This window comes from Scomber japonicus, chromosome 4 (assembly GCF_027409825.1).
Source record: "Scomber japonicus isolate fScoJap1 chromosome 4, fScoJap1.pri, whole genome shotgun sequence".
Taxonomy (NCBI): Eukaryota; Metazoa; Chordata; class Actinopteri; order Scombriformes; family Scombridae; genus Scomber; species Scomber japonicus.
Window position 1 is genome coordinate 15,492,693 of NC_070581.1, and position 27,886 is coordinate 15,520,578.

At 41.2% G+C, this 27,886-nt stretch overlaps 1 long non-coding RNA gene and 1 pseudogene across 1 annotated transcript; both read right to left on the reverse strand.

Moving 5' to 3' along the window:
- Positions 1 to 7,763: 7,763 nt before the first annotated feature.
- On the reverse strand, positions 7,764 to 9,083 carry LOC128357797 (uncharacterized). The gene is made up of 3 exons (XR_008321225.1): positions 9,066 to 9,083; positions 8,053 to 8,169; positions 7,764 to 7,778 (listed from the first exon to the last, which is right to left on the reverse strand). It is a non-coding gene; the product is annotated as an uncharacterized LOC128357797 (long non-coding RNA).
- Positions 9,084 to 9,125: 42 nt separating this feature from the next.
- LOC128357580 (neurogenic locus notch homolog protein 1-like) lies at positions 9,126 to 10,046 on the reverse strand (annotated as a pseudogene).
- Positions 10,047 to 27,886: the final 17,840 nt, after the last annotated feature.

Consider the following 27,886-nt stretch of genomic DNA (forward strand, 5'->3'; position numbering starts at 1 on the left):
ATGTGATGGACAATATAGCCATGCCCCTATGCCTGGGCCAGGGACTTGGAATAAAACAACTCACACTCAACGAATCAAGAAATATCTCTCTATTTAAATCATAGTGTAGCAAAGTCTTCAAATTTTGAATTTGCCTGAAGTAAATAATGCACTTGTTTCAATTACTGAATTAAATTCAATGAAGACAAGTATGGTAGCATGGTCTTCATCCATGTTATTGAACCATGGAAATGTAATGCAAGCACACAATATTACTGTGTTTGTATATGATACAAGTTCATATATAATCAATCCACGTGCTGTTTAAAGAGTCAGTTCACCCAAATCACAAAAAAAAAAGATTTCTCACTTACCTCTACCATGCAGGTATGCAAAAATATGAGATATCTGTTTCTTAGAGCAATCAGGATATTATCTAAAAGGATAATAGTACAGATTTTTTCTAGTGTACATTGATCTTTCTATGCTGTGAGCATTACAAATTAATTTTCATTCACCTCCATGATATATTATGGCGGAAACAGAAATTGCAGAGACACGTATCTCAAATCCTGAAAGTTAAGATGACATGCACATTTCCAGGTCCAGTGGAACGATCTGACGTCAGTTCACGCATGTTCAAATGCAGCATTCACATCAGGGGCTGACTTTCGACCCTGCCTGAGTTATGGCTAACAGTATAGACTCACTCCACTGGGATGCTAATAGCCCTTAATAGGCCTGAGGCTGTTGGAGTGAGTCAGGCAGCATGGAGTGTTTGATACAAACCAGACACAAGACTAGCTAACCTGTTAGCCACCCTTTTCTTAAACAGGGGTTTGCTAGCTGCACTTTCCTGGGAGTTTGTCTCTCTGTTCTTCTCAAAGACCTGTCACGTTTAATGGCCTGTGGGCTGAGTGGGCTGCTGTAGCCCTCTCTAGAGGAAAGCCCTACGAAGAAAGGCTCATGGTCAGCTAATGCAGCTTAATATTCTTTAAAAAGGTTTGGAGGACAATTAAGAGAGTGTTTCCCATGGTTCTCCCCCCAGTGGTGCGCGGCTGCCTGTGCAGCAGCTTGTCTGTTTGATGGACTCTGAATGCATCTTATTGATGGGGGTCAGAGATTAGAAGCAGCCGTGCAAGGGGAAGAGAGTGAAAAGAGGGTCCCACACGGTGGCCTCAATGTGGCTCAGACACAGGCATACACACGCACACACACACACACACACACACACACACACACACACACACACACACACACACACACACACACACACACACACACAGAGATCCACTAACAGCTTTTCCACTTGTCTGTGTGTGAATGGAATTCATTAAAGCTGAATGAGTGATTGAAAGCTTCATGTCCTCTAATAGACATTCACAGATAGAAGTATCTCAAGACATTTTTACTACTCTCTTTTTCATTGTTGTTATTGTCCTTCATCCAGCTCCGCTATGCGAAAAACTTGCCAAAAGCTGTCATGATCTATTTACTAATAACTATCAGTCATCATTCAAAGACTCCAAAAGTCTGGCACCTGATACATAGATGTCATGCCGTCTCTTCACCTGTTCGTCTGTTTGTACATGTCTTGTTGGTCGTTGCTGGCAGAGCACTGCTCTGGCATGCCACAGCCATGCAGATGCCACATGTGTGAATGTGCTGGGTCATGACCCCAACAGCAGAGCATGAAGCCGGAGTAATAACATTCTGCAGAGAAACCACACATTTCACACTGCAACAAACAAGAGGACAGATGTAGGCATGACATACTTTACTGCACCAAGGAAGTGGTCGAGGCAGAAAACGTACCAACCACTTTCCTATCATATTTTGCATCTAATATAGTTGGCAACGTTCACGTTTTCTATGTGAAGCCTAAGTAGGTTGAATGTTTTAGCGAATGTAGGCCTCTGGACTGGATGTGAGCATATTCTTGAAGTATAGAAATAATTTCATTCTTCATTTTCCTCTCAGATATACCATTACATGCATATCTTATTGAGCCATCTAGAGATTTCAGAAGCTCTACTATAGGATAGTCCACCCACATCTGTAGCTGACCATGCAGTGGCAATTAGAGAGTGTTTTGGGTCAAGGGGAGAGCAAGGGTTTTGTTTGGCTCCATCTCATGATTGAATGGCTATGTATAGGACCAAGAAAGAAAAGAAGCCAATTAAGTGCGGGGCGGTTTGATTTTTTTGTCCCGTGTTGTAATTAGTCCCAGACTCAAAAAAACTTCCTCAAGTACCTTTTGGGTTGTTTTGTTGTCAGGCCATATCATTAGGGCTAAAATGATCCACCCAGGTGCTCACTGCCTGAATATGTTGAGATTATGTAAAGAAAAACTGCCATCCACAAGCTTTTGGGCCTTGTAACACACTCTCGGGCTCATACACAGCCACATAAGTGGAGTCCTTAAATTGTGTCAATCAAGCCGGCTCTTACAATGGTGAGCATGTTTCACCATCGGGTGATCAGAGGACTTTTGTAGCATCTGTGATGTACATTCCCCAAAGACGTACTGAGAGTGTATTCTTAAAAAAATGAGAGTAATTATTTTTGCTCCTCGGACTTTTCAAAGGCACTTCAGAGCTTCCGTTATCTTTGATGGTGCAGAGCCAGGAAGTGAAACACATGCAGTGGCTCTAAATGTCTAGTTTCATTCACAACCACATCCAGTCCATTCCCTTCTGCTCCATGAGTTTACATAGTTTCCTCTCTGTCTTCTAAATAAAGTTTTAGGCTATTTCATCTTTTTTTTTTCTTTTATGAAAAACATGTCTAAAATAATCACTGACTGACTGACTGATTGATTGATTGATTGATTGATTGATTGATTAATTGATTGATTGATTGATTGATTGACTGGCTATAGACAAACTGTACCCAAGACTGCTCCTACATATTCTAGCATTTTTTCTTAGACATTAAATCCCAGCAGTATCAAGCGATTAGACAAATCGGTCTGAACCATGACAGGCAAAACAGGAACCGTTGGTATGCATATCTGACCAATTAATCAGATACCATGACCCCATAAACTCCCCACCCTGAGACACACATACACACACACCCACACACACATGTTGACACACTCCCTGACTATGGGAAACCAAGAGTCCGGCAGCTGCTGTAAGAGTGGGCGGTTAAGGGAGGGGGAGCAGAAGGGCATGGGAAGGACTTGAGTGTGCCATGTTAATAACTCACAAGTGGTCCGGGCCAGTGGTCACTCCGTTATTAATGTGCCACCACACTCCTGGCATTTGACCCAAAAATACATTCCTGGTGTAATGGGCAGCAGCTGGACCAAGGTTTCCGGGAGGACAGCTGAGAACGAACAGACAGGGGCAAGCATGGGGAACACCCACCATTATCCCCCCTCCGAGACCCAAAACTGCCCCCTCCCTCCCTCCCTACTGGTCCCTCCCAACCGGTCCCTCCCAACCAGGAAATTATTTCAAAATGTCTGTTTATAGAGGAAGACAAGACAGAAAATGGATTATTTGGAGTAATACTGCTTACCTCTGATGCTTTGTACAAGGCGGTAGTGGCTATGCCTCTAGAGAAACCATAGTTTTACCTTCCTGTAGTTTGATTTTATTGGTTCAGGCAGTATTTGAAAAGCTAATCGCATGATGCATCCAGATGATGTAATTTGGGTCAAATCATGGCTGAATCATTACAGAATTCAGACAAAATTAGACATTGAAAATTCAGCTGTGTCTAGTCAGCCTATTTGGTCTAAAATTAATTTTCTTCTACATTAGGCCAAATATAGACTTGATAAATGCATGGCAACATACAATTATGTGTGTTGTATGTAAGCAAGTTTTACATGTTGTAAGAATAGTTATAATAATTAAGTTTGTACAGTATCTCCCCACTTAAATGTAATTAAACAGTTTTAAGATTTGCATAAGTCAATAAGAAGATAACAAAACTTACAGATAACAGTAAAGTAAAATCTTTTAATATGCAAATTAAGGCAAACAAAGGTAAAGAACCACAGCAGGCTGCATACTGCAGTTTGTTAAAAGCTGACAGATGCGGAAATGTCAAAGAAAAAAAGATCATTGTTATCAGTTATATGTCTTTGAAAACCAAAAATATCACTTGAGACACCTACAAAGCACAAAAACAAGGAAGGCTTGTGCATGCACTGAACCACTTCAGTGTGCTCTAGTTCTGACACCCTTCCTCCCCTTGAAACCATTGAGCTACATTTTGGAAAACTGACCCTCAGAAAAAAACCCTCAGTGGTTAACTCGATTGCCAGGAATATATTTTTTCAAAAGCACCTTCTTTCAGTGTGCATGTGTACACAAGAAGTGGGGGCTGACACACAGACCTCAGTCTTGGCTGCCGACCAGCGGCCGGAGCAGCGTTGGCAGCAGGACCGTGAGAAACAGGGGGGCGACACCCAAATGTCATCACAGCTGCAAAACTGCTGAGCATAAAAGCCAAATTACAGAAATATGTACCCCGAGGCCTCCCGACAATGAAAACAGAGCCGCGTTTGAGTGGCTGCTGCTCGTGGAGTGCAGTGGAAGTTGTCCTGCGTTATGTTTCATGGGATTCACTATGAGCAAGGAACTCCAGATTCCACAGCTGCTGGCAGACATCAGGGTGCACGTGTGGGTGGTTGTGTGGGAATTCATATCGGGTCAGCCTCACTATTACCATGCCATGTTATTACTCATCAAGCCTGGTGCCCAATGAATGTGCTGTTCACATACTGTATGAGGGGGCCTGGCTAACAATCAACTACAGTATACAGACATTTATCCGAATGACAGGGAAGTTTTAATTCAGAGTGGCTTGAATGTCTTAATCACTAGTGTATTTTATGAAGACTTTTGGGAAGAAGCTGTCATTATTTTTTTCATGTTATCAAAGTGTATTTTTGTTTTATGATTAGTGACTCATTAAACTAAGCTTGAGAACTCAAGCCCTCACTGACAGGAAGTGTTTGTGTGGTTTGGAGGCCATGTAAACACTATTTGTGTCTGTGTGCTGGGTAGGCTGTTAATGGTGGATATTTATCAAAATTCCTGCATACTGCACTTCAATCTTTTCTCCATCAGCACAATAAACCCTTGATAATATCCCAAACAAAGTAACTTTTTGTCCTCTATATGAGTATGAATGGTTATTATATTAAACATTCATGATGGCAGTAATTGAGTATTATGGGCTTAAAAGTTGCAGACTACACAAACTTTGTAAGGGTGCATCATATCTCCTCTGTACCTTTATATCTGCTAATATCTGCAGATTTTTTACCATGTCTCCCTATTTTGAAGTTGTTATTCCTCCTGCAGCAGTACATGTTGCTGCTAACTAACTGTTGGCTTTGGGGAGAGTCTGTGATGCTGCAGCAAAGACACCATCCTTCCTCATCATTAGAACATAAATATTTAACAGTTCTGCAAAATAATGAATCATGTTCAGTTAAAAAAAAGGATTTTTAAATCTTGGTTTCTACAATATCTGTGCATTGCAGCAGCAGTATGGTTTAATTGAAACATTATTACATTAAAGGTACACTTAGGTTCCAGCAACTAAAACACTTTGTTAAAGTCAGGGGAAGATGGTCATCACATTAAATAAAAAAGACACTGATTGACAAATTCAGGCTAACCACAAGCACATCCACCACCCCAATTGCCACATCCTTACTTAATGGATGGGAGCTGCTTCCAGCCTGGAAACTGTGGTTGTGGGCAGGGACCAGTTTTTTCCCCACCACCATCTGGGCACATTTACTGACAGTAGCCACTGTACCAGGCCAAATTGGTATAAAGTTATTTTTTAAAGCCCCTATGTGTAGGATTTAATGATTCCTGGTAGAAGTATCTGACAGATCTGACCCTGGGACACTGAGATGAAAAAGCTGAAAGAAACTCACAAATGAAGCTTAAGTTATTCTTTAATTCTTCCACACACAAAAACAAAAACAAAACATAATGTCACAATTATTTGGAATATGCTATAATATTCTAAACATAGGGGTTTTAAATCAGCAACTACTTTATAGATTTATGGTAGATTGAATGCACCTGGGGTCCATTATAAGGGGGGTGTCAAAAACTTTTCAATAGAAAAATGTACTTTTCCTATAGCTCTATGATTGTATGTGTGGACATAATCCCTCAAAGTTAAAACAACTACAGCCCTGCCGTCACACAATAATAGGCATGTGTGTATATTTACATATACACAGGTGTGTGTCTGCATGTTTGTATATGCAAGCGTACAACAGTAACACAGTAAAGGTTGGTGTTTATTTGTGCATGAGAGGGAAGCTGGGAAAGTTTAAGAGTGGCAATAGCCAGGCGGGTGGCTGCAAGGGAGGTTAGATTTGTGGTTTGGGTGGGTTGGGGGTGTTAGCAATGTGAGCTTAAAGAAGGCAGATGAAGAGAAGGGGTGTGCATTGAGGGAGAGAGGGCCTGTGCTTGTGCCTTTCAAGGTGTGTTATTTGTTCAAGGCTGTCCAAACATTTACAGAGCGCTGGCAGCCCTGGAATGCAGAGGCAGGGCCGAGGCTGAGAGCAGCAGCCGTGGGAAACCGCTGCTCTCCTCAACCTCTGCAGACTTGTTCCCCCTCGGGCAGAGTGTCAACACAGACAGTGCCAGAGATGTGTGGGCCTGATAGTGACAGGTCCCGTCAGCAGCCGTGCACACACACACACACAGACACACACACACACACACACACACACACACACACACACACACACACACACACATACACACGTGTGGCTCCAGCAGGCACACAGCCGGGCTCATTGCCTCGCTTGCAGACTGACACACATTAACAGACAGAAGCAGAAGCCAGAAGCACTCACCCTGTGCACACGCACACACAATTTAATTGTTCATTCACACACCCACACACAGGTACATTTTTTAAGACTAATGACACATAAGCAGTGGAACTCAATATTTCCGAACTGTGTTGACAGCCTTTGTATTTAGAGAGAAAATTTATATTTATGGTTAATATAAAAAATTATGTCCATACAGCTTCCTGTTTTCATGAAATGTTATAGGTGTGCTAAATAAACTAAATTGTGTAAACTCCCTACCTCAATCCTTCCACAATGTTTGCACTTATTCGAGTGAGTGTGAGGAAGCAACAGAAACAATTCTTGACATCCAACGCAACCATATGCATATCAAGTCATGCCAGACCACAATGAGCAGGGTGACAATTTTGAGCTGATGTTGCAAAGCCAAGTCAAAAATGACAGAAATGAGCTTTATTACCTCATACTAAATATTTGTCCAAATAAATCACATCCAATAAACTAAAAACTACACTCCTTTCATTGTTGTTTCAGTGTAGACAAAGACTTAACCAGGGTGACTCAATTTACTGTGTGTACATATGTGAACATACAGTCATATGCTTGTGTGTCTCTGACTCAGCTTCCATCTGCATCAACAGGTCTGCATGTGTCTGCTTTAATGAGATGAGATTTAATCATAATTCAGTCACAACAGACCGTTTCAGCAGTACAGTTGAATTGTTGTTCTTTGTGCAAATCTGAGACACATTGCAGGCAGGACCAAACACAAAGGAAACCATGAATGTAGTATGGTTGCCTGAAAATTCCCTTTGTACACGTGAAAAATAGTCTCTCCTGTGCGGTCAGTCTAGTCGTGGAGGTTGGCCCCCTGGTAAATAAAGTCGGAGATGATTTCTGCTGAAGGATCCTCTTCCTCTTCACTGTTCACCAGTCCCAGGTCCTGCACAGCTGCAGGAGGCAATCATCAGGGGAATGAAACCAGCTAAAAGAGGAAGGGAGAAGAGTGTAATGAGTTGAGGCTTGCTACTCCAACTGAAAAAAAAACACAACATCACCCCATTCATTTTGATTGTCATCCATAAGATTTACATCAGAGATTTTCATAGGTCTGTTGAGAAGTGGTGTGAGAAGTTAGTCATGACATCAAATACAAAAGACACATAATTCAGTATACTGATAGGTCAAAAAACACACAGTTTGAGGCTGACTTTAAAAAAACAGCTGTCTTCATATTCCTACTCTCAAAGTCTACTTACTTGAGTCCTAAAGAATTCTCTTCCACTGGTTTTCTGCGTTTTGATGGACTCTGACACTTTGAATATCTCAGGGAACCAGAGCTGGCTGTGCTTATGGGACACCAAGGCAGATGAAACCTAGAGCAGCCAAGCCCAGGAAGACTACATGCATGTGATCAAGCTTTGATGTGGTGGGAGTAGGTCTCACACCTGGAGTCCATGATGGGGCCTGATATACTAAAAGTTTGCGTGTGTAAAAACGTGTGCAAACTTGACATCACCCACAGAAAATATGCAAGCTGATCTACTAGCACTGAGGTTTGGGTCTTTCAAATGTGCAAAATAGTTATTTACCATTGAGTACGTTTGCCATAATGAATATGCAACCCAGTGTGCAAAATACAGGGAGGAGAAAATGCAAATATGTTATTTAGCACACGAATCGTGATTCACCAAACCTGAAGGTATTTTTTCTGACGCTAACTGCGTCTATAAATAATACCTGTAAAGGGCAGGTATTAACCGGCTGACTGATCAGATGACTGCTGATGACTGTGGAGAGGAGGAGAAGGAGGCACAATGACAGAACACGCATAGGACAGATTTTTTCCACCCGTGTTAATATTTTTGGAGTGGAATATTTTTGGTTTTACTAACATTGACTTTGTCATAAATACTCTCCCATATGTCGGGATTTCGGGTAATATTTGTTTTTGTTATAACTCAATATATTTGTTAACCTCTTCCACTAGAACCTGATCACATTTCATTTTGCTCTTGCAGCTTTCTGCTCGTCCAAACTCTCCATAAAGACACAAAACCCTCATTTAAATACTGCTGTCTCCACCCTGTTGCTCCTGTTTTCATTTACATAGTTATTCTTAGTAGATCACACGCAAAACACACGCAAACGAAAAGCGCAATCTATTGCATTAGTACCCACTATTTGGGATCTTAGTAAATCAGGCCCCATGTGTGTTATTTAGGATTTCAACTTGGTGATCATTTTTAATGTAAAACTTTAAATTACATACTGGTGACAGCTTCAGTGTATGGCACATTGGGATTCCAGGCCAGCCATATGCATAGCATTTCAGCATGTTGTGCTTAACCAGGTCCTGTTAATGGCTGTAGTAACTGAAAATCATCGATTCTCCTTTGGCATCACGTCGGACGACCACATCAGTGTGAAGATCGCTGCTGAGATCTCTGATGAAGAATGCTTTTTAAGCTGTTCTGGGGGAATATGGACCACTAGAACTAGATGACCTTCTGCCAGCTTTTCTGGCATGTTGTTGGTGCAGTTTAGGCTGTCCCATTCATATTCTGCATTGCTGCAGCCCTGTTCATAGTGACCGTCAGTACTGTGGTCTTTGCAGTAGGTACTGGTCATACAGAGGGCTGAAAGAGAGGAAGGAGACTGGGTTAATATTCTGACATTTGTCTCCATTTTCTAGACTTAGTTGCATTGTCCTTCCTGTTCCTGACAATGGACAATCAAAGCCATCATAGAGACATCTGGGGCTGTTGCACTAGCCATCGCTTTTCCCATCATTGAAGCAGTGCCAGCACTCCAAAGCTGCAGAGCAGTTTTGCCACAGTTCATCATAATTAAGTGAGCAGTCTCCTCCATCCAAGCCACAGGCATGGTTGTTGCACAGAAAGTCGCGGATGTGGTTCCCTGCCCACTCGTCACACTGACGAATCTCACAGCTCACCTCCACTTCCGGAGATGGGGTGATGTGTTGGCCAAACCCTCCGACAAAGGAATAGTCCAGGATGTGGCACAGCAGGCCATTGAAACTGCTGGGGCAGCTGCACTGGAAGAAAGGTGCATCTTGGGTGATTTGGCAAGCAGATTGCACCAGGGGTTGGAAATGCAGAGGGTGTCAGAGAGGGGACTGGCACTCAGGTCCAGTAAAGGGTGATGGACTCAGGTAGCGTTGGGCAAGGTGGCCTGACACGTATGTACCTCCATTCCTGCAATTCAGGGTCCTGTAGGAGCAAGAATCATATTTGCAAAGCAGTCAGTGAAGCCCTAGAGGGACAGAAAAGAAAATACGTTATGATCATTATGTTCCCCTTTTGTAAAAAAGGGATAGTGAAGCATTTCTAAAACAAAATAATAATAATAAAACGGAAATTTTCTAAACAGATCACACAGTTGTGTTCACAGGGGGGCATATGCAGATGAAATCATGAGATGTTTTACTGACAACAGCACACCTCCAGCAGTACCTCCATTTCTGTAGGGTCTCCCTTCGCAGCCATCAAACACTTTGTCACAGCATTGTTACATCATTTTTTGTTATCTAATCAATGAGAAAAGTGGAACGGGCAACTGTAGTCAAAATAGAAAAAAAGTAGACTATCAGTCGATACTTTGTGACCCAGTTAATACATGAGCCATCCATGCTTTTATTTGTCAAAATGGAGAGCCTCTATCCATAAGGGATTCTGCTGATTTTTGCTGATGTTGTCTGGGGGAGCAAACTGCCAAAAAACAGACCAGTCTACTCCACAGTAACAGTCACACAAAAACTAGCCACTTAGTGCTTCCTTCAGGGGATGCTAAACTAATCATAAATAACTCACGTAATATCAGCAACACCTATGGTTAGGTCACATTAGATAATGTTTCCTGCTTATATCAAATAAGTAAAATACTGGGTAATGTTACTCACCATACTAAACCTCAATCTTCCTCAAGTTTCAAAAAGATTTACCGAACAAACACTTCCTGCTTTTATGCTCTTGATGACACCGTCAGGGATGCAATGCTAAAACTAAGTATCAAGGAGGGAAGGGGAGGATTATTGTGGGATAAATGGTTTATACCAGCTATATACTCCACCAGTCAGACTGAGGTGACAGTAAACTTGTCTCCAGCTGGGGACCTGCCTGTTCCTCTGCCTTGTCGAAACCCATACCAGGAAGTCAGCTATCACTGTGCATTATTGAAGTGATATACTGTGATAGGCACTGACTTCAGGAAGCTACCCAGGGGTTCATGACGTTCCCAGGTGCAGAGCAAGTTCACTCATATCTCTGTATACCTGTTCTCCATTCAGAAATAAGCATTAGCCTGAAATGAGATAGTGCATGACTGACTTGTTGAACCGCACACCTTGCACTGACCTCAAACAGTTTTCTAAAGGGGTAAAAAGAACAAATAACTTTGGTTCTAGTTTTATTCCATTTCATACTGAAAACAGAAACAGTTCACCTGTATGAGTCAGATGCTTTAAAATGTCCTGATGATTACTGGAACAGAAACCTTGATAAAATGCTCCACATTTTGTGATTTTTGGGAATTTTAATTGCTGCCGCTTTCTGTTTTCTTTCTGTTAACCGAATTGGTGGACAACATTTAAAAAAAAAATGTAACCAAATTTAAAAATGTTGATGTACTCAAGAATTACATAGATACAGAAAAACAGGGGAAAAGACAGTTCTGAGCACTCCTTGTCAAAAATGCCAGCGTAGTGAGGATGGACAGCCCAAATAATGAAAAACAGACCATTTTCTTTCCCAGCTTCCCTCTAACAAACCAGTGATTGTGAATAGTTGTGTGGGAACCACCAACATTTCATTTAAGAGGCTCATTTGCCTATGTATTGGCAAAATATCCAGTGTTTGTGTACACCTGTCCTCAGGTTAGTGGAGCAGCTGCAAAATACAAAGGCAAAGGTGAGGTGAATGCTCCCACACACACAGCCTGCAAACAAGGCGTTCAACGACATGCATGCATGATACTTTGAGTGTCTGAAGGTATGACAAAGCTGGGTGAAACTTGCTCATCACCCTCCTCCTCCTCCTCCTCTATGCACGTCTCTTTGTCCTCAAGTCTGACACATACACTTATCAGCTCTTTCTGCGCTGTGGCCTCATACACCTGCCTGCACTGCTGGAAGAGTGTCGTGTTTCAGCGATGAGGCAACATGTGACCAATGAGCTGCGGTGAGAACGGTTAGGGAGCGTGGTGGGAACTCTCCTCCCATCTCTCCTCTCTCTACCTGGGAACCAGCGCTGCCTCAGGGAGGGGCCGCCCAGCCACCCGCTGTCTGAATGAACACAAAACAAAAACTCTCACCAACAGGTGAGTTACACGAGTCAGTGTTGGTTTTTCTGTATTCTTTTTCCCTCCCCCATCATTTTTTTCATTCATAGCTGGCACACTGCTTTACATTTTGGCAGGATTGAAAAAAAGAAAAAAGGACACAGAGAGAGAAACAAAACAGTCAGTGTGGGAACTTTTCCTTGTTCCTTTTTTGTTCCTCCAAGAGCTTTTATCAGTATTAGCTAACTCTGCTTACACAGGTATTTGTGCACCTGTGGTGCTGGATTAGTGGATCAGCTTCTTCATTGTGTGCAAAAAGAAGCACTGTGAGTTAGTTTTTATACCAGTTTTCTGACTCAAAACACACTTAATCCTGTGCTGAATAGTGATAAAAGCTAAGATTTTTTTTAAAGCTCTTCTTAAACACCTTCAGTACATCAAGGTAGAAAACTGCAGATGTAAGTCCTATATTCACATTGTTTGATGAGTTTGACATTAATCATATTTTTATGTTTTTTAACAAATATATGTCTGCCAGGTTACTCATGAAAGCTGTTTGAAGGCTCATCACAGATATTTCTCTCAGGATCTCTGAATCACTGTTTTGGAAATGCTTCTTGATGATCCAGCAAATCCAACAGTGCCTCCCTCAGTACATATAAGAGTAATGCCTTAATGTAATAGCATCCAGCTTTGGTCTTTGCATGTATTGCATGTTTATAACTGAATGTGACAAAGTTCAGAGGCTAAGAAGAACACAAGTTACTACATGTGAGGTATTTAGCATAAAACCCAAAACAAAACATAAATTATGCACTGGAAGAGCTTTGGAGTCATTGTTCTGTTCTTCAAATGTTGACTCACTGACTGGAAATAGGTGATCCTCTTGTAGCATAAAGTTAAGTACGGGATACTACAAGTGTTTGTCTGCACACGTTACACTGGAGAGGATTATCAGGCTGATCATCCTGTTATTGATCGATTGGCTTGGTCTGGATCATACTGGTTACACACTGGATACACACACTGTCTGTGCATATTACTGACTGTCATTTGTGATGCTTCAAGAGTCAATGAGTTAGATCTTGAGGTTTCTATGAAATCTGTGAAGCTGTTATATGTGTGATGCTTCAAAATTGATCAAGACCATAATAGTCTAGAAGTTTTTATCATTTTATCTTTTTTCGTGACGTAATCATACTCTGTTACCATTAGAAAGCCATCAGGAACGTGTGTGTTTATATCGCTAAATGTAATGCCTTTCCACATAATGTTGGGTTGCAATCTGTCAAAAGTTGAGGCAGGTTCAAGTTCTTTGCTAGGGCTTTATGCACTGACACCTCCTCAGTGCTGAAGACAGTCTGAATACAGTCTTCGCTGTTCCAGAAAACCTTTTCAAATCCTCAGCATCCCCACTGATGTTGTAACAATGATACAAGCCTGTGTATGAATACATACATGTGTTTGTGTACACACAGTGAGTTCATGGACCATGTCACTGCCTCTGCTGGACACCTCCATCATTGTGACCAGGTCTGATAGCAGGATAGACACCTATGTGTGTAAGAATCTTCCCTCCTCTTTAACTGCAGCCCCTACTGAGCTGCACCATCCACTCGACTGCCCAATAAAAACACATAAAAGGCTGACATTGCACTTCATTTAACACTGCATGCCCTTCACTCTGCCTCCTACTTAGGCCATTGTCATCTGCAAGGACTTGGCTTTGTTGAGAGGTTCATGTTGTCCATAAACCAAAACTCCAGACAACAATAGATGGGCAGCTGTTTCCTGGGCACACAGTGTGTTTTGTTTCCTACAAGCAGGTGCTTTCTCATGATGTCATTTTATTGGGTGAGAGACGTAGCTTGAGTTTCCAGGTGACTAATGTCATCCTGTCTATTCTAAGTCCTTCACTTGATTTTTCACAGAATTTTCCCTTTTATTTTATATTGTGGAGATTTTTCAGGTTCAATTCATGCATCAAAAAGTGCAAAATGGGTACCAAACCCTTTAGAAATCTGTAAGATCAACACAAGAACATTCTATTATTATTCTATTATCTATTATTATCCGGGTGTGACCCTAACCCTAACACAAGAAAGACATTACTTCACGAAAAAAAGCCTCCAGTTTGAAGGTATGAAACCAAATTGCACTGAAGCACTGAGGGATCAATACATTTTTATTCTGATTGAATCTGAGAGAGTGTCATTAAAATCCACCTTGAGACTTGAAATACAGTTCTTACACGCATAGCTAAAACAAGACAAGACAAACCCATTCCATCATCTAAGAGCTGAGTGTGTAAATGGCTCAGTTGATTTAGCGTCAGTGAGGAGGATGTACACTCTTTAGAGGATCATTCACAGTGAGGTGTCAGGTGTTAGAGTCGGGTTTTGTCCAACAAATCCCTTGGGCAACGCTCACAGTGGGCAACGATTTCATCCCACATGCTGGCTGGCTTTTGACTCCTTTGACTCTGTATAACTGAGGAGAGTCCACAGAGAGAAAACACAGGAAGCTGAGGAGCCACAAACCCACAATCATTATTTGGACACAGCTTAGTTATTCTTGCCCATAAAGAAAAGCCCTTTTATTTGAGAAACATTTTTGAAGCAGTTACTGTTTACACTTATTTGTGTTTGCTAATTGTTTGCAGTTTCCTTTCACCACATAGTTGTAAAGACTATACCACTGGTATCAGTAGCAGGCGAGACAAACATGGTCTATTTATTCGCTCTGTTTCAACTCTGAAGCTTTCAAACTTCACCCTTCTTTTCTTTATCTTCTGACTGCTCTTTTCCCCTCCTTTTGTTCTGCGTCTTTCAGTCTTTGGTTTACAGCAGCTCCAAAGGTGAGAGAGACTTGTTTGCTTTCTCTCTCACTAGAAGGGGCTGGCAGAAAGTTGGCAATCAAAATGAGCAAATATGTTCATGCAAAGTCAATGCTACTGAAGGGAATTGTGGGTTGTTTGTTGGCATATGTAGGACTGCATGGGGATTTGGAGGCAATGTCGTGACCACATGTGCCCCCTTTTTACAGCTGTTGTATTTCTTTCACATGTGCGTACTCACCGTGGTGACATATGCCTTTCTCGCTACTTGTACTGTAGCTTTTTGTCCTCCTGAGTCAAACAGGCAACACTCATACTTATCCACTGTATCTCTGGCATATGGTTGTGGTGTCTCAGTGTATCATGTACTATAATATTCTTTTATAATTAGTCAAGCATCAATTAGATTTATGAACCATCTTCTACTGCTTGCATCAACATAATATTTTCTCCCGATTATATTGCAAGGCATGCTCTGTGCAAAGTGATTATTTTACAATCATTAAATCTTGATCGCTAATCTGTGCTAATTGTTAAAGATGAAACACAACAAGCACTCAGATAATGCATTTATGTTCAAAGGGTCTATAGGTCTTGTTTTTCTATTATTTTTCAGGGATCAACTACCTGATACAGTGTTTGTGTGTGTGTATATATATATATATAACTATATAAAATATATATATATATATATATATTGGCTATATTGGCTACTAGTGCAAGCAATGCAAAATGTCAATCAGTGATATCAAAAGTCTAAATGAAACCTGTGATTTAAACAAATTCTAAATGTTTCTGTGATTTCTTAGTCTGGACAATTTTTAGCAACATTACCTGCTTGGCTCTCATCAGTATGTTAAGGTTGTTAATAAACATGAGTTATCATGTTATCATGCTGACTGCAACATTTACATCAAATACTGCTGTGCGAGGTCACATTCAGACATTTGCCTGCCTGAAAAAACATAACTCTTTCATCCATTTGAATGGTCCAATTTGCACAAACAAATACCCAGTTTCAACTAAGACCACTACGTAAAGGTGTAATGCTCTGCCACTGCTGCTCTTAACCTGTGACACTTAATAGCCTTCAACAGCTGAATCAGTCATCTTGTCCTTGAAAAGAAGACCAGAGCTCTTATTTAACTGGAATCAGCTGTGTTATGCATGAATTCAAACCCAGCTGGTTTGGAAAGGGTCACTCACTGACAGACAGGGCCTGGCTGGTTCTGTTGACTAGTGCAGCAGCAGAGCAGGTCTGCTCCTGTCCAGCAGGTCATTCAGGTCTACAGAGATTGAATAAACCTTTTGACCTAGTTAGAGAAAATGCTTATACACACAACAAGACACACACACACATGCACTGTGCATGCATGCCTTTTGCTCTATTCACCTCGAAGACAAATCTTCAGAACCAGACTTAATTTTTATCTTACTTTATTTGATCTGTTTGCTCTAATATGTGCTCTTGACCAGTGACCCATTAACATAAAGTTACACCTATACCCACACTGTTATTTGCTTGAGAAATAGGGGGGCTAACTAAACATTGTTACACTACTTGACAGCACAGGTTAGTGTCAGTAAGTATGTAGATTGCATGCTTCACAACCTTTGCTGGTCTTTTAGTGCCCAATGAGAGATATGTTTCACCTTGCAGTAATGTAGGATTTCACACATATGCATTGTTTCCAGCATGGCAACATGCTAAGTAATGCAATTAGCAGTAATAAAACTGAACACATAGGAGGTAATAAGAGGATTAATTTTGCAGCATATGATATAAAAGTAAGTAAGTAAGTAAGTAACCAATTCAGGTTGAGGAAGTCAAGTTTTTATGAAAACTTTACAGTTACAGTTTTCAATGAAAGAATTGCCCCTTCAGGCCTTTATGTGCTTTTTCCTCAGTATTTCCATGTTCCCTCCCTGTCTGCTCATGGAGGAAATGACTTGTTGTAGCAGCACAAAAGCCTGCCACCTAATAAAGTTAGGGGGAAATAGGTAAAAGAAAGCAGGGAGGACCAAAGGAGAAAGCAAAGAGGACGAGGTGTGAAAACACTGAAGGAGAATGGTTTTATAGCTTTGTGTTAATTGAAGTGATTTTAAAAAGAATCCCATATTCCTGGAGGGCTGAAAGAGATAGGCGATAGTTGAGAGCAAAAGGGATGTACTGCTGTAAAACAGCTGCTCTCCACTTTTACTCAGTAGACCTCTGAACCAAGACACAGAGGTGAAATTTGCATGTTGAAAGGTCATTACTTTATATATTATATTTAAAGCATACAAGGCAAGGCAACACATTTCCAAATAATCAATCTGACCATACTATGTATCATACTATGTATTATATTCACCTTTTCGTAAAGCAAGTAAAGAATATTGTAATCAACCTGAAGCACTCATTCATTTGTACAGATTTTCCCAAATGCCAAAAAAGCACTTACTGCAATCATTTCAAAGATGCTGGCTACAACATTGTCAGTGGAGATCTTAACTGTTTGTTTTCTGTATCTGTCTTTGTCATTATAAGGTCTCTCTTCAGCCCCCCAGCACAGCCATTTCTAAAGCAGACAAGACCCAGTATCTCTGGGTTTTGTACTGTGAGCCTCCTGCTGAAAGCTGAGCCCTAAGACAAAGCCCTGTTTACACTAATGGCCCACTAGGCCTTTTGCCACAGAAACAAATAGCAGTGGGGGGAAGTCAATAGAATTTAACATTTTGACATTTTTCCTCAAGCTCTCAAAACCAATATTGACCCAGCTCCCCTGCATGGCTGTCTTTAGTCCAGGACCTTGGCATACAAATCAAGCCAATGCAACCAGAACTGCAGGCAGCCAGTCGAGGGGTGAGGCCAACAATAGCCCGCCCAGGATGGGGGTCTCCCACTGGGAAGGCAGAGTGGCCACTGTCCCTGGTCTCAAGCTGGTCCACAGAGGCCTGATGTATGAAAGAGCCCATGCTATCCCGCCCGCTTTAATGATTCCATCTGAGAGGGCCAATTGTGTCTGTACTCCAGACCCTGCTGGTGAGTGAGGTGAACAAGTAGAAGGGACAGTGGGGGCGCTCACATGTGTAGAACAACCCCATAGTGGGACAGTACTTCTCAAAGGCCGGATTACAATCAATTAGAGCCTAATGAGCGGGAAGCTGGACTTGTAACCTGTTGCAGCAGGGTAGTTGTTTCGAAAGCTCCCAGTTGGCGGACACATCAATAACCTCTGAAATAGCTCCAGACTGAAAGCGAGACGCAGCAGGAAGCGCCTGAGTGCGTGGTTGTCTATATCTGAGTCCTGCTTCTGTAGCTTTGCCCAAACACAACTGTGTTGCAGCTGTGGACAGGGAGAGAAGGAACAAGGACCTATAGAAAAACATTTTACTCTAAAACACCTCTACTACTTCTATGGATTCTTATTTTAGTTATTTTGACCATGGCAATAAGGCTTATAATAGTAGTTGGGTCACTTAGAAGCTCATGCAAAGAGAGCAAACAAAAACATTAGAGGTATTCACAATACTTGCAACTGACAGATTGTGGTCTCCTTTCTAGCAAGCTTGCCTGCTTGCATATGTGCCTGTGACTGTAAATGAAATATGTTAACTTCTCCCAGAGAAAGGGGAAAGTGTGTAAGCATGTGTCACAGCCCAGCAGAAGAGCTTGTCCTCACGCTGATCTTACCTGGAGAGCCCCTCTCACCATGAAGGAAGTTATTTACATGGCAGGTTGGCCCACAGCAGGGAATCAAGGTGAAACAGTAAGAGTAAAATCAACAATATGGCCTGAGGTGAAATGAGGAGGGAAGTGAGTGGTTGGGGCAAGTGAAAGCAGAGCCCTTCTAAACTGTTCTTCAGTAGGCTTGTACCTACTCATCTCTGTTTTCAGTAATAGAATTAAGGAAAGTTATCATGGCCACAATTATTTTATCTTCTGTCTCCTTGCTCATGTTACCACCAGTACAGCAGACTTACTTCCACATATTTGCTTTGCCAACTCTGCAGACGATTTATGAGCACTTTGCTACACAATAGACCCAACTCAACAAAACATAGTAAAGTTACATTCAGGTCACAAAAACATCTAGCAGCCGTAGTAATTATGATATCCAAGAATATATATCCACCAGAAACAAAGGAGCAAATGCTGTGATATTGCTATAGAGCAACAAAGTCCACAGAAGACAGGTTGGAGTAGTTGGATGGGCCAACAAAACATCCAAGTTTGACACTGGAGAACACTGTTTACTTTGTGGTTCTTACCAACAGTCATCACCACAAATATTTCCGAACAGAATAGTTACCTTAATCCAAACCATAGTCTTTGCCTACCCCTAAATATGCAGTTTCTGTGCCTAAATATAACCAGATGAGAAAAAACAGTTGATTTATAAGGGTTTTGGAAGACAGTAACAAATTTCCACCTCCTGCCAACAGCAGTGTGACATCAGAAAGACATTACAGATATGTAATCATGGAGGGCAGTTAGGCTGCGTTCACACTACAGGCAAATCTGATTCAAATCTGTTTCCTTCTCAAATCTGATTTTTAGGCCTGACTGTCCACACTGTTTTTAGCAAGTGTCCAAATGGGATTTGGCTCTAGTCAGACTGGGCCACATTAATGACCAATCTGACAGGTTGCTGTGGCAACGTCGTCGGAGCGGAGGCGTCATCTAGTGTGTATTGTGTGATGTCATATAATTGCGACAGCAACAACAAACCCTCGAGCTTCACTCGGACCGAGCCATCTCCCCAAAGATTAAGAATATGGTTTAGTCCTCTGTCCATGGACTGATGTTTTCGACATCCTCCATTGCCCCCATTGATATTAGCTAGGGAATAAGCGCAGGTCTGGTGTCGCATAGAGTGACGCAGAGTAGAGACGTAGAGAGACGTCAAGGACAGTCAAATCCGATTTGAGTGTTTGGAGCTGTTCAGACTCAGACACATCTGTCCAAATGTGATTTGAAACTACCTCCAAAAGTTGGATTCCATCTGGTTTGCAAAAATCGGATTTCATGTGATTTATGAATGTTCAGACTTCATAAGAGCCATCTGGTTCCAATCTAGATTGGCTAAAAATTGGATTTTGGCTTGCAGTGTGAACACAGCCTTACATATATTGTTATTGTCTCTATTCTAATCTATTCTATTCTATTCTATTCTATTCTATTCTATTCTATTCTATTCTATTGCATCACTACATACTGGATATGTGTACAATGTGAACATACATTTGTGTGAATAAACAGCAGTATATATCACATAGCCATGGTAATCTGTACTAACCATAAAGTCCAGTCCAAGATTATATTGTTGTCATTGTCACTACTACATTGGATGCAGCATTGGACTATTGAAAGTTTAGAAAGCTATTTGTTTTGTACTGCTCCCTTTTACTCTGTTCTGTTCTGTTCTATTCTGATCTGTTCTGCTCTAAAGTCATCCCAAAGATTTAAGAGACCTTGTGATCAAACAACCATTATCTCCTCAATTGGTGTAACATTGGTTCACATACTGAATGATGTGATCAGCCATGTGTTATGTCTCTGATTAAACAGGAATTACATCACATATCAACCTGAAAAACAATAAACTCCAGGAACATACGTCTTGGCCCTTTAACCTATTAGCAGGGAAACTACAGCACATCCTCACATCACAGACAATGACTCAAGTATCAAACAACTTGTGCAAGCTCAGGTTGGAGTCTGGTAGCTGTGAGACGTACTGCAAATGTCTTAATGAATTATCACCTTAAACAGAGTATTTGCAGTGACCAAGCCTTGAGCTCATAAACCCACTGAAGGCTCACAGAGACTGACTCTTGACCTTTCAGTAAGACAATATTAAAAAAGACCTCACCCCTTTAAATCTCTGTCTCCACATGCTCACCTTCTCATGTTCTGATTGTTGTGGGAACACTCACAAGCCCCAGCTGATCACTGTAATATATGATGCTGTTAGTTTCCTCACGGCAAGCGGTTGGGTACCACCGGTCACCGCTGCGCTGAAACACTTTTAATCAACCAGAACCTACTGTGAAAGCCTGAGCCCCACCCGGCTCCCCACCTGCCAAAACCGAGCAGTTCTCCTCAGCAACCTCAAAGCGACAGCTAGTATTTAGTAATATTATGTGGCAATGCCGCAGCTTCTACTATAATGTACCCACTGACAGGACTAACCTCTCACAGCCCTGGTACCCCCTTCTAAGGTTATATTACAACACAGTGGGAGCTCTGAGAGAGTAGAGGAGGGGAACGAGTGATTGTTTGGAAGTGTTCGAGACAAGCTGGCACTTTCCCAGGCTACAGTGGGGGTAGGCTTTCACCCAGCATGCCATGCTCTGTGTAGTTTGATTAAAATTGTGAAGTACACTGAGTTGCCTAAGTATATGGTCTTTGTTGGCCTCCCTCTCCCTGCTCCCCATTACCCAAGCTTCTTGAGTCATATTTTGACCCTTGAGACCTTTTGTGGGTTCTCTCAGTATTTTATTTTCTAAAAAACTATAGTGTGGGCAACTTTATTAAAAGCAAAACGGCATTTGTGGTGAAACACCGCATGGTAGAACTGAAAGTATGTTAAGGTAATTTGTTCCATGATGAAATAATGCAGTTTTAAAAAAATCCATGATGATTTTGCAGCATCTTTATCATACATGTATTTCTGAAAAACTGCAGATGTGAATATTTTCCCTGGGTGCACTGGCGTCAACCAGCATTACAACACTGCTACAGTCCACCGTGGTTTACCAATCATTCAAGATTATGTGAGAACTTGCAGTGAACCCTGGGAGTATGATGACATCATCATCACTAGCGGCATAGATTTACCGTCCAAAAGCTGTCAGGTGTGTATTTCTACTGGCGCTTCTTCAGCTTTGCAGGAAATCACTGTTATCAGGGGAAGCCATACAACTCCAATTTAGACTTTTTTACATTTTAACTTCAGTTGGGCAGTGTGGTGGGTCAGTGATTGGCTCGGTGTCCAAAGAAAAAAAGGTTCTGGGTCCAAATGCTGGTTCTGATCTACTCAGTGAGGAATTTCCATACAATAGACAACAAACAGATTTAAAAAGGGAGGTCAAACAGATGCAGCACAGGCATGGTCTGTTGCAATTGCAACCTCGAAAAAAAGGCTGGAACTGATAATAATGCAATTTGAAAGTATCTCTTCCATAGGATCTCCGTGAGTGGTTAATGACCACATCCTTTTTTCTCCTGAGTCAAACTTTGTAACAAAAGCTCTCCGTTAAGAGATAACCTATGTGACATCACCAGGGGATTTTTGTTTGTTTGTTTCTAAAGCTCCCGCAAACTGTTTTACAGGCTGGTTGGTATTCCCCACAATGAATAAACTTACCTTTATGTGTGTAAACTTGGTGGACTTCCCCTTTAAATCTTCACAGGTGAAAAGTAACTGTTACAAAATTGTAGCCCTGTCTGTCCAACATCCATTAGGTTTTCAAAGCATAATGTCAGAGAAAATATAAATAAGAATATGTGTTTAATTTTAACTAATTTCTTACACTCGATGAGAAAAATCCTCATATCAGCCATCTTGAAATAATGTGAATCCCTCCAACAGGAATAACTGGAGGTCTTCCCGTTCTTCTCTTTCTGCCAACATTGTGTGAATGCAGCATGAGCCTGACTACACACATTCTGCCTATTCAAGCATGCAGTCCCAACAGTCAGCGCTGATTATTCTGCAGTGTGAAAGGGTTGTAGCTCTGAGAGGTTTTGGGAGCTAACAGCATTGGTAAAGCCGACCTCTGACCGTTTGCTTTTGTTGTGCCTCATTAAGCAAGGGGAACACATCAGCCAATACTACTTATTACCCTTTCTGTTATGGCAACTACCAAGCAAATAAGCTTCAACTTGCCTCTTGTTACCTAAGCTCTCCATTTGGCCTCTGACATCATACAAGTGAAGAGTCTCTTTCCTTGGAGAGTTTCACTCCCCGAGACCCAGACGAGCACTGGAGCACTTGTCAGGGACCCACCGTATTGTAGCGTGAATGGTGCGGCCTCAATGCAAATTCTTCCACACTCTCAGGCGGCAAAGGCCATCATTGACTGACTGGTTGTGTTAATTTAGCTGCCTTTCAGTCCTACTTGATCCAGAGTCTTCTGGACCTCAATGGCAAAAGAGTTAAAAACATCTGAAGTGTCAGGGCAAGAATGTGCCATTCAGTTTCCGAGCGACGCATCATTAACAAATGTTGAGCCACAAACAACCAGCTGTGGTTAAACAAACTAGGGAGGTGGGCTCTGCAGTTTACCTCACTGTCGAGGCTCTGTTGTCAGCCATTGATAACCATGGGCATTGAGTGGTTTCAGGGGAGAATCTTTTTAACACGCTGGGTGATCCACACCAGCAAGAAGCAAACAAGCTGCAGATTTGGAGTAGGAAATATGTGGCTGTTAAACCACAGATACTGTAGGTCATGGAGTGACTGTTTCTATGCTGTAGAGGGAGGGACTTGTACCCTCTTTTAGTCATTCTAGCCAGTGACAAAGCTGTTAAGAGGCTCAGACTGAGGTTACGCAGGGGACAGCCCATGCCCTCGGCAGCACAACGCCCACTTTCACCAGCCGGCTGACTCAGATCCAGAGGGCAACCAGGGCACCGCACAGGCAGACAGGCATTTGACTCAGGTTTGCTGTGAACAGTCTCCAGTCCTGTGGGTGTGCATTGCATGGCTGCCCACCCCAGCTGTGATTTACAGGCTGGTTTTGACAAGGTTGCAACCTGTGTAGTACGCCTTTTCCTTACTGGGAAGGAGACACCCTGAAAACTGACTTCATGATCATGTTACAGCCCAAATCTGGAGATAACACTTTTACAAGGAGGGAGGTGCCACTTTTGATTTACATCATGTCTACAGTATCTTTCTTGATGCTAAACTGGCTCCTGAAAATGACAAGAATAGTTTAAAACTGAGGAAATATAAATATAGCTTTATGAGATCATTTCATCACTGTGTGCCTCTCTGGAAGCTAATTTTCATGGCATAGTCTATCATAATCAATTTTTTTTAGAATAAACATTATTCTGTAAATTCACCATAGTCACCATAATGTCCAAATATTTGTCTATAGTGACAGGTAGTGAAGGTTACCCAAGTTGGCAGCACAGTTTGGTATGTGTGTGTTTTTGTATGGCTAGTTTATTGACTACAAACAAATTTATAATTGGCCTTTTCACATAAGATATTTTGTTATGGTAAGAAAAGGGAAAAAAACAAGAAAAAAACACAGGTGTAAGTGATAAGAGTTTATGGCTGGATTCCATTTATCTGCTTCAGTTTCAGACTCTCACTCTGTCTCACTGTCATGGCTCACTGGGATATTTGAATACAGAAGTGTCATTGTTAATGTTATCAGTAGCTGTGGTTTTCCCACTGTGACGAGTCAGAATGTCTGCTGTGAGAAACGTCTAAATAATAGGGCTATTGCATTTTCAGTGACAAATTTAAAAAACACTGGGTTCAAGCAATGCTTTATATACAGTACAATTCTGTGTGCCAGCGGTGAAAGAGGTATTCAGGTTGTTCACTGGGGTAAAAGTACTCAAACATAAAAAGTTTATTAAATTTAATTCTTCATTACAAGTAAGGTATCTGCATCAAAATGCATCAGCAAGAAAATAGTGTATGACATTATGTATTATTGGGACCTATATTTCTCATTCAGTAACACATAAGAAGCTTTTTACTACTTAGCTGATGGTTGATGTTAAGCTCATTTTAAAATTTTATATAGTGGTGAGTAGTTCGATCTCTGACAATGCTCATTTTTCTCTAAGCTACTCATGTGTTTTATGTCAAATCTTAAACAGCTAAGTTATAAATAACTATACAATGGAAATGGAAACAATCAAGAAAAAATTCAAATGTGTACTGAAGTGCAGTAAAGTATATGTATTCAGTTACTTTCCAGTGCTGCTGTCAAAACATAAGTAGCAAAGTGCAATCAGTAGACTACAGATCTCCACTAGGTGTGTACAGTCAAGATGGTGGCAAAGATAACAGAAACAGTTCCTGACTTTAGTAGATTATAACATATCAGGTATGGAATTAATCTGCAGATACTCTGGTCATTTTTTTAACCAAAACAAATGACAAAATATGGCTTACATCTGGCAAAGAGAAAATTCAGTTAGGTCTGGTGATCATGATTCAGTCTGTAAAACATGAAAATAAATGGTTTAATTTCTACAGTCTACAGTGGCATGTCTGGAAATCATGATTGTATATATTTTAAAAAAATACAAGCATCAGGTCACTTTTCATCTTTGTAGTGGAGATATGGGTACAGATTACTTCTTTTTGTTGACATATTTTTTTAATCCAGCACCCTCTCAATTATTTGTAGGGTGCAGTAGGTCTGGAAATAGTTGGAAGTCATAATTCTGCCAGCAACACTTATGCTGTCACTTCCAGGATTCTGTTGGCAATTTATGCGTTCTGTACAGGTACTATGAAGGGACAATGACACAAGGACTGTTGTCACCCTCAGGCAGTGAGCAGTGTTAATAAATGAGAGGTCAAAGGGCTGCTTCATGCTATGTGACACGCCGGCTAAAGTGGTGACAGCACAGGAGTCTGTGTATTGCATGTGATGAGAGCAGTGGTCAGACAGCTCTGTTTCCCAGCAACACTCTGTAGAACTGTGTGGAGGCATGCAGGAGGTGAGTGACAGTGCTGTGATTTGATTGGCCACCACCACTTCCTATTGTTCGCCTTGTCACTGATAACCCCAGTGACCCAGGCCAAAGGAAGGAAGGCCATCGCTTGGTTTGTGGTGGTGAGGTTGTCAGCTCTTTGTCGTCAGATAACTTATTAACCCACTGACTCTGCCGAGTGAAGAATGATTTCTCACATGGCTAATCATATGGTTAACCCAGAGTAAACAGCTTTTCAGTGGCCTGTCTGCAGAGAAACAGAGGCAGAGACAAGGAAGGGAGCACATTCTATAAGGAGAGTGAACATGTTAGGTGAAAGAAACCAAAATTCTTCATTCAATTCAAGTATCACTGAAATAAAATACAAACTAAATCCAATGTCAGTCATGAATATAGTGATGAACCTGTTAAGTTGGAGGCTTAGGTGTCACATTGAACCTTCTTTAGATTGGGTGAGATTTTTAAAAACCCTATAGGAACATTGGATGCTGTAATAATTTTATCAACCATATGTGGAAAAAGTCCTTTAGGATTATTATTATTCAACGTTTGTTTGTCAAGATGATGATGTCCTGAGTGCAAATAGCTTTTTTTGTTCCAGATTGTATATCTGAAACAAAAACAATTGAATTATAAGAGTTATAAACACAGTTTGGATGGACAAAAACTCTAATGCAAAATGCTTTATAATCATAGACATGTAAGGGTAACAGAAGGTGAATTAACAACTAATTAAATATTTTTCAGGTTGGACTGAACTTGTTTGATTCATTGTATGAACACAGTCCAACAGATAGTGGCAATATTTTTACTATAGCAGAAAAAGCTGTTCAAAGTAGATGAAGTAAACAGTTTCAGCTGTCTTTCACAAATGAACCCAGCTGATGAGGCCTGCAGGGCTGTATGCAGTCAGGACAGACAGAGACCAGAGACAGAGCCGAGTCAGGTCAGGTCACCCCACACCTCGGGCACATAGCTGAAGTCACACGTCTGCTCCCTTAATTGTGCACTGTTCAGCTTTGCTAATGTGTAGGTCTCACTCAGATTGCTTTACAATCACTTCACTTGTTTCACTTCATGGGAAGAAGTGGTGAAAATGGGCTAAATTGTTTTATGTGCAAGGAGTCAGACTGCCTTCAGGCTGGAAACTGAAAGAAGAATCCAACACGCTGTCTGAGGGTCTAAAAATACCTTGACACTAGCTAATGTGTAATAATGTGGTTGTATGCCTGATGGTGGAGGGGAAGGAGGTGATGGAGATGTAACCAATAGGCTCTTCAGCACTGGGTTTGTGAATATTGCTAAAGATGACTGCACACCATGAAAGACTAGTTTGTGCAGCTGTTAGTTTAGCTATGTATACACAGCATGCTGATCTTTGGGGCATATAGTAATATTTCAGTTTTTAAATATGCCATTTAATGCACAGGTGTGCATGCAGACATGCAGTCTGTCATGCAAACATACATAATATTATAACTGTATTGAAAATTAGATCAAGTCCTATTGCTCCATTAAGTCATACATGAACTGGAACAGACAAACAATGTGAATGTTTCGGTGTTATTTACAGTAGTGGGAAGAACAGTACGTCAGAGGTACTGTATGAGGTCAGCTCAGGCAAACCTGTGAACACACTTGTATATTTACACAATCAGTGTGTAGGGATGGCCTTTGCAGTTTTACCAACTTGTGAAAGTTAAAATTACCTTCACCATGATATGTACATTGATAATGATAATGAATAAATATAATAACAGTATAATATTAAGAGTTTTTCAATGAGTCCACTTTTAACTGTGGTGATACCTGCTGCTATATTTCTGTACATTTACTAAGTAACAAATGGAGGACTTTTCTTGTAACAGTATGTTTTGTAATTGTGTTGCTATCACTAAATGTCAAATTTCCAATACCTCCACTGAAGCAACATGCATGAGCTCAGGGTTTTGTCTCAAATGGTGGTTGTTAAACGCCATCATGTGGTTGACTGGAAGAACTGGAGTGACTGACTGGAGAAGTCAGCGAGTTCAACTACGATACACATTGCAGGCCGAATGAATTTTTGTGGGCTGCTCCTTGTCAAATATGATAGTTTGACAATGTCCTGTAAGTCACTTCCTCACCATCAACCAGTAAATAACAAGGCATGTGGGAGTAATCAAGCAAAATTAACCTTCCTGGGTTCTTTTCATTAATCGCAGGTATGGTAGCCCAGAGGTAAAGTCTATATCCTGCAGAGTCGACTTGGTGGATTTTGCCATGATCCCCAAACAAC